Below are 8,118 nucleotides of genomic sequence, written 5' to 3'. Positions count from 1 at the left end.
AAACAACACATCATGCCGATGCTTTTAAGCACGTAAGAAAAGAGAATGAAGAATACGGAGGGGTGGATTATTGATCTGTCACATTAATTACCGAGACAGCAAGCTTGCTAAGGCCTCCAAGGAGAGATCCTCTGTGGAGCTGGGTGGAGGACGCGGGACAAAGAATGGTTTTGACGGGAAAGAGACCTGAGCTGTGTGCTGAAGGGTGGGCTGCCTTGGAGCGCCAAGGGAAGGGGGCGCTCCCAGCAGGATGGAGCCAGCCAAAGGGCGGAGGTGTGGGAGAGCCCATGTTGGCTTGGAGGTGAGTAAAGAGACAGACTTTACCTAAAACACCTTATCAGTAGCCTGTTGCACCCAAAAATAGCCACTCCAGATGTTTTAGGAAGGACAGGGTTCCATGGTCCATTATGTCAGGTCTGCTACCTTATACTCCAGCCAACACACCCAGTAAAAACGTAATGCAAGCCGCATAAATAATTCTGAGCTTTTTACTGGACGTGTTAAAGAAATAAAGAGAAATAAATGAAATGCATGTATTTAATCCAACACTGTATACCCAAGATATTGTCATAATCAGTAGACATTATTGATGAGATAGTCTGAATTTTTCATGGAGAAGAAAGAACACGGTGAGTCTTCGAAAGCCACTGTGTGTTTATACTCGGAGTTGTGGTCAGCGGCCATGTGCTGCTGGGGGGTGGAGGCCAGGTGGGGGGAGCTCCCGCTCCTCGGGGAGACTGGTAGGCAGCAACCCCCTCCTCTCGTCTCCTTCCTCCTCCCTTCTCTCTTTCCTTCCTCCCTCCCTTACCTTCCCTTTCCTTCCTTCTTCCTTCCTTCCTTCCTTCCTCCCTCCCTCCCTTCCCTCAGCACATCCAGCTCCAGGAACCAGCACTGCAGAGCGTTCGCGCACAGCAGGAACTGCCAGCTAGCACACGGCCTCTCCTGCTTTTCCCCCAAGCCGCACCCCCCCCCCCCCCACCCCATGGCAGAGAGCAAGCAAGGACCTTGGAGGGGATGGAAGGGAGGTATCCGTGATTTTCCCCCAAGCCAGGCTGCTGCCAGGATGGAATTTCTTTGAAGTCTTCTGTTTTATTCTAAAAAATTACAGATTCTATATTCTGCTCCAAAATATATCCATGTTTGTTTGAATATTGAAAATGTGTTACATACTTGGCATCTAGGAGAAACCGAAGCCCAATGTGTTTACATTGTAACTCTCTCTCCCGTTCTGTGTACCCTCGGGGTGATGTGCACCCCGACTTAAGATGCACACGCTCACCTGATCCCCAAGCCCCCCTCAGCTCTGGGTACCCACAGCCTTCTTAAAAACTTAACTTCGACGGTCCATTCCCTTGCATTTAGGCAACCTATGAGCCTAAACAAAAAGTTTTTGTTTTGTTTTTTTGTGTTCCTTAACCATTCTAACCTAGAATAACCCACTAGCTGGAGACTTCACTGCCAGCAACTCTTCCCACTTCTGCTGAAATATCCCCAGAAATAGCCCCTAAAATTACTCCCAGAAAATCTTTCCTCCTGGAAGAGGTGTGATTCCTCCTGAAACTATTTGTGAAAAAACAACGTTTTGACAGACATTCCCAGTATGATCATAAATTTCTAGCCTTTATTAGAGGATCACCTCTAATTAAGGTTGTAAATTTTATAATCATTACCAAATGTTTATGTATAAGCAAATATATTTTATATGCATAAATGTGACTAAGTTTATTATATATAATATGGTATATGTAGAAAATAAAAACTGTTGTATGTAATTAATAAAAATACATTAATTGTGTAAAATAAATGTGTTTTAAATAAATAAAACATAAACATATAACACAGATATGGAAGTGTTGTAAGTACATAATAAACCAAGTATATAAAGTTAATATTTGTTTATAAATATAAAGTTAAATACTTTCAAGATCACCATAATAAGGATACCAGCAAGCGTCTCTAGCCTCCAGGGTCCCGAGACCGGAGGTGGCCATGGGCTCCCAGGCAGCACTGCTGGTCTGTGCCCCAGAAGGAGGGGTGTCCAGACTGCAGGGACCTGAGAGACCCGGAGGGCGTTGTGTGGCAGGCACGTATTTCTCTAAGACGACCACCACAACTGATCCCACGTTCCTCTCACGGACGCGATGCTGACACTCCTCCCCCCCCGTCCTGGGATGTCCCCTCCTCTTGAGCCTGGGGGGAACTCTGGGACCGTCTCCACCCATAAAGCACGGTGGCAACGGCCACCGAGACCAGGAGTCACTCACCTCCATGTCGTATGGCTAGTGTGCTGCCCCCGTGCTGGGAGGGCCAAGCAGCCACAGGGAAGGCCCAGTGCAGGGGCAGGGCTAACAGAGCCCAGTGGAGGCCCCCCGTTAACAGCCAGCTTTACCCCCCAGACACATGGGAGAGCCAGCCCGAGGGTGACCCCAGAACCCAGCCATCAAGACCTGTAGCTCTCGAGCCTCCCCAGCGGTCCCCACGCCACATGAGCGGTCCCCACAGAGCCCTCCCCGAGCTGCAGACACGTGAGCAAAAACCAGATCAAAATAACAACAAAATCAAAATGACAACACCCCCCCCCCCACACACACACACACACACTGTGATTATGGACTGTGTGTCCCCCGTATTTGCTCTGAGCCCTTCACACAGATAAGCCCCTCCAGGTCACAGTGGTCAGAAGCCATGGCCCAACCCCTACCACCAGCTCCGAAATCACACAAGTCTCCTCCCCAATTTGCAGCACACCCACTCAGAAACAGGGCCGTCCCTGACAGGAGTAGGGAGGCTGGTCACAGCTGCAAACCCACACAGTGTGCTACAGAAAGTGAGGGAGTTTCGTTACCCAGAATGCCCAGAGTCCCACAAGGCTGTTAATGATATACAATGTAAGCAATGATTTAACATTCTAAAATCCCACAAATCCTGAATTCTGAAACAGATACGGCCCCCAGGATCTCAGATAAGGGACTCAGATAAGGGACCTGTGGGGCAGACGGCTCAGGCCATGAGCCCCAGTTGTGAACAACGGAAAACAACAAGCCGGCTCGCATTCAGGGGGGCTGTGCTGGCGTTTCACGTGGCCATCTCATTACTGCTCATGTCCACCCAGGGTCAGCAAACCCGGCCTGGAGGCCACCGTGAAGCTGTCCAGCCTCCAGCCATGCTCAGCTGGGGACCAGCGGGCTGGCTGCCTGGCGAGCGCCAGATGCACGCTCCAGGCTTGGCACCGATCGTGTTTCCCAAAGCCAGCGCCCTCGCTCGCCGCTACCGACATCAGGCTCCACATTAAACACGGGATCAGAGCTGTTTGTCACAGGATTTGCAAGGCTTTTCCCCAGCAGCTGAGAGAGAGCCTGAATTTCCCCGGAACATCGAATACAGCTGTCGGGGGCACAGCTGGGCTTGGGTGGGGACAGACAGGATGCGGAGTGAGGAGTGGGCCAGACGTCCCTCTGCCAAGGAGGAGGAGGGGGACTCTCCGCGCAGATAAATTGCCCATGCTTCACAACCCTGGACTCTGAGTCTCTGGCTACTTTGCTCCCGAAACGCTGTGCCTTTGCAAAGAGCTTGACTCTCCAGCACATGGGTCTGGCTGGAATCCCAACCCCGCTCCTTACTTTGGGATTTTGGACAAGGCACTAAAGTTTGTCGTGCGTCGGTTTCCCACCCACACGGGGCTGTTAACAACCGTACACATGTCATGGGGCTCCCATGGCACTGACACAATGAAGGACCTGAACAAGAAGGCTGGCGGAGGCTTTATTCAAAGTGTCCAAAAAAGTGGAAGTAACCCCAATGTGTGTCAGCAGGGGGACGTGCAAACACACTGGGACACGCTCTCACAACAGAATTCTGTCCAGCAAAAGACAAGGGCAGACCCGCCACGCCCCGCCACACGGATGGATGTCGGACTTAGGACACGTGGAAGAAGCCGACGCAGAACAGGACGCACTGTGTGATTCCACGGATACAAAGTTCGCGGGCAGCAAAGCGACGGGCCTAGCAGTCGGGACGGTGGTAAGCTGGGGTAGGGGTGTGGACCAGGAAGGGGGACGAGGGCTCCCCGACCCACCACGGGTGCTGGCAAGTTCTGTGTGTCTCAGGGGCACACCATGCGGTGACTCACCGGGCGGCACGCTTCACACAACAGCACTTGATTATATTTAAGCTGTGCCTCAGTTAAAAAAAAAAAAAAAATCTGGTAAATTGTAGGTACTCAAAAGTCAGCCGCTTAAAACGTGCTTGTGTGTGGTCCTCAGCACAGGGACCACCTTTCTTTTAACCAGCAAACAGACGAGCGCCTGTAAAGGTCCTGGTGGTCCTATGCCCTTACGGGTCTGTCATTTTTCTCGACTAAGTAGGGTTCTCTCTGGCTTTGATATTTCTTTCTTTTGAGGGAAAAGAGAAGCTGGGGAGTAGGAGGTTGGGAAGGGGGAACCGATGGAACCAGCTGGCGTTCCCTCGGTGAGCACTTCGGGGCTCGATTTTTCCACAACACCCTGCATTCCAGGAGGGGACCAGGGCCTCCATGGGGCCAAGCCGCCCTCCGCTGCGAGACCCGGAAACAGCAGGAAGATGCAGGGGAGTCTGTGGCTTTACTTTGTCCCAGGAGCGGGAGGGTCCTGGCTGGGCTCAGAGGGCGGTCCGAAACCTTCCCCCACTCCAGGCCCAAACACCTCCCCGCGGAGTCTTGAAACACTGCTGTGTTTATCTGGAAGGCTGGCCCAGGCGGTGCTGAGGCTGGCGGTTTGGAGTGGGTTAGGGTGTCATCTTCCGAGCACGGCCCCTCTCTGCAGGTGGCCATGGCAAGGGTAAAGCAGGGGCTGGGGACACTGGACCTGGAGCCTCCGGCCTGAGCTTACAGCAATCCCGGGAAGGGGGCAGCCACCTGGACCCGGCTGCCTGGGGCTGGCTCATCAACGTGGGGGCCCGGACACCCTGGGCTCCTCTGCTCCAGTCTGCCTGCTATAGCCCAGGCCTCTAACATGTCTGACACAACACAAACCTCCTATTCAGGGAACCCAGACCCTTCTCTGGCACTCAGCTGGTGCTAAAGACTTCAAGGGGCCCTTTCGGACCCTCTGGGACAAGGGACTCAGGCCAGGTCACCATCCCCATGACAGGGAGGGGTTTCTGGGGCAAGCTCCAGCCACACCCAAAGCATTGCGCCCTATACGGAGCCTTCCTTCCGGTACTCTGAGTGTTCGTAGCCAAACCTGAAGGTTCTGGGATAGAAGGGCAGGCAGCATCCCTCCCCCGCACTCTGGACCTGACAGCCCCTGCCCCCAGTCCCTGGTGCAACACCATCCTCGATCTGGAGTCACAAACATCCTCTGTCCCTGCGCCCGGCTCCTGGCCTCCATCACGGGCTGCACTTGACTGCGCTTCATGTTATCTGCAGACTTGAAGCTGTTCTTGAAATGTGCATGTCGCGGTTTTGTGCGTGCGGATTGTAAAAAAATGTGTAAACGTTTTGATTGAAGGACAACATTCGTGTGGAGAAGCGCACCCACCCTGAGCGCATGGTACACGGGCCATGGCCAGGGAAGCAGCACCTGGGCTGAAGCACCGAGCGCCAGCAGCAACCAAGCCGCAGGCCCCTGCGGGCACCACTCCACCTCCCCTCCAAGTGCACCGCCCTCATCACGGCCGCAGTGTCGCCTTGTCCTCCTGCTCAGCACTGGGGCTCCCCCCACCACAGCGCTCCGTGCACAGCCAGTCTGCCATCTCCCAGCCCTGCCGCCTGCTCCACGCCATGCCGTCCCACCTCCGGGGTCTCACCACTCTCCACAGCCCCCCTCCACCACGAGCACCCCGTTTGACCTCAGCAAACGCAGGGAAACAGGCTGCTGGCTACATTCCATTCCTGCGGCGGCTGCAACACATGGTCTCACACTCAGGGACCAAGATGGCACAACTTGACGCCTCCAACCTCCTCTGGAGCGCACAGGTGCACAGCGGGCCTCAGCGGGCTCAAGTCAAGGTGGGGGCAGGGCTGCTTCGTTCCGGAGGCTCCAGGCTCCAGAACCTGCTTCTCACCTCTTCCAGCTTCCAGAGACGCCACATCCTTCGTTCCAACTCTGCCTCTGTCACCACAGTCCTTCTCCAACTCTGACCCCTGGGTGCGTGTCTTACAGCGACCCTCATGATGATATGGGGCCGGTCATCCAGGACCAAGTCCCCACCTCAGGGTCCTTCACTCAACCACATCTGAATAGTCCCTTTTGTGCAGGGTAACACATTCATAGGTTCTGGGGACTGATGGCCATGTCAGGGGAGGGGTGTGCTGAGTACAAGGATGCACAGGATTGACCCGTCCAAGCAGAAAGAATTGGCTTGAGCTCCCAAAGGTCTGTACTGGTTTATACTTTGTCCAGCAGAGCACAGAGTCCCCATCTTCCCTCCTTCCTTCCCTTCAGCGCCCCTGCCTTCCTTCAAGGAGCCCTGCTCAGCCCAAGACCTAGGAGAGCCCGGCCCCCTCATCTTGGAGGATAACTGAGACAAACTGGTCTCCAAAGGGTACATCTTGTAAAACATGAACACAGAATACCCAGTGCTGGTGAGGATGTGGTAGAAACAGCAGCCTCCTGCCCTCCCCATGAAAACAGAAAGCAAATTGGCCGCCAGTCTCAAGAACCTTGACAACACTTGGACATTCTGGACCCCTAATTTGTTCTGGCAAACTCTCCCAGGGAAATAGCCCCAAATACTTCACGTGGAAAGGGCTGAATAAACAGTCACTCAGCTGAACTGAGCTGGACCTCCAGGCAGCAGGGGGCCGGCAGAGGAGGGGGCAAAGGTGAGCTTCGAGCATGACTCACACACCCTTCAGGAAAATAACCAAATGTACGCGCATCACATCACAGGAGAGAGAGAAAGTCCGGGGCTGAGGAGGGACATTCCTTCCTGTCTGGTGGGTGGTCACCTCTCCTCCCTCTACCAGGGCCCTCCCCCCAACCCCTGCCGATCTCTCCTCTTCCCTGTGGGGAAGGGTCAGCGCCACTACTTTCCAGCAGAGCAAATCATAAACACCAGAGAGAGAGGGAGAAGGTGAGGGAGAGAAGAGCCTGAGTCACAGAGAGGGAGAGGGAGGCCGGGCAGGAGCGTGGGAACGGCGGAGACAGCTCTGTGCTGGCCGAGGGCGCTGGCTGGCGCCAGAAGTGAGGGGATCAGAGTCACCTGCGTCCCAGGATGAAGCAGTCCCGCAGACCCTGGGCCCCACAGAGTGGACCTGACCGAGGTGAACTGGCCTTCTAATTAAGAGCCATGTGGAGGGTGCCCCTCTGGCAGAGGAACTAAAGAGCACCCCCCTCCACCCCAGGGCCTGGAACTCGGACATGATGGCCACCATCCTGGTCCACAGGGGCCACGTCCCGGGAGGGCAGAGAGGTAAGCCAGAAGGGCCTGGATCCCCAAGACTGTGCGGTGGCCGTGCCCACCAGCCCCCCACAGCCCATGCCAGGACTCCTGAGACGCAGAAGAGAAATCAACGCCCATTGTCATTAGGCACTATTTTTCCAGTCTGTACCGCTCTTGGCTGACTCCACTCCCAACTGGTACCATGCCCAATAAATAACAAGAATATTACTTACTGTCATAAACGTCAGAGTTCTAATTAAAACTGTTATAATTGTATAACTGATATAACATCTTATCACTTAGACCTGGACGAGCGGGGCCCTTACCCCAGGGCCCAACCTCAGGGGGCCCCTTCCCCCAAATCTTCCAAATTCCCTCCAGCAGCTGGGACAAGCCAGGTAGGCAGTGCCATCCAAGCGGGCCACCACAAGCCAGGAGGGGGTCCATTTGAGCCTCGGACCTCATTCCCCCCTCCCTCCGCCCTCCACATCGGAGGTCGGCCAGACACTCTCAGGAGCGCGGGGACTTGCCCCTGGTGGGCCATCCCAGGGTTCTACGGCCAAGCCTGCACCACTGATGTTGCCAGTACATTTCACGCAGGACTGCATGTGACTGGGCCACCAGGATGGTGTTGACAGTCTGACTTGGGGTCATTCAGATGGCTTACTAAGACCCCAGTCCTGCAGAAATATCCGCCTGGAGCCCGGCACATCCCACAAGCAGCCCTGTCGTCGTCACTATTAAATGCTAGTAATT

At 54.6% G+C, this 8,118-nt stretch overlaps 1 long non-coding RNA gene across 1 annotated transcript; it reads left to right on the top strand.

The window, feature by feature from the left end:
• Positions 1 to 3,480: 3,480 nt before the first annotated feature.
• LOC147573302 (uncharacterized) lies at positions 3,481 to 7,588 on the top strand. The gene is made up of 2 exons (XR_015244598.1): positions 3,481 to 4,020; positions 5,487 to 7,588. It is a non-coding gene; the product is annotated as an uncharacterized LOC147573302 (long non-coding RNA).
• Positions 7,589 to 8,118: the final 530 nt, after the last annotated feature.

The sequence above is a fragment of the Puma concolor genome, chromosome E2 (assembly GCF_028749965.1).
Source record: "Puma concolor isolate L17-30 chromosome E2, mPumCon1.1.hap2, whole genome shotgun sequence".
Lineage (NCBI taxonomy): Eukaryota > Metazoa > Chordata > Mammalia > Carnivora > Felidae > Puma > Puma concolor.
The sequence above is the reverse complement of the archived record's forward strand: the minus strand, read 5'-3'. Positions and strand labels throughout refer to the sequence as shown.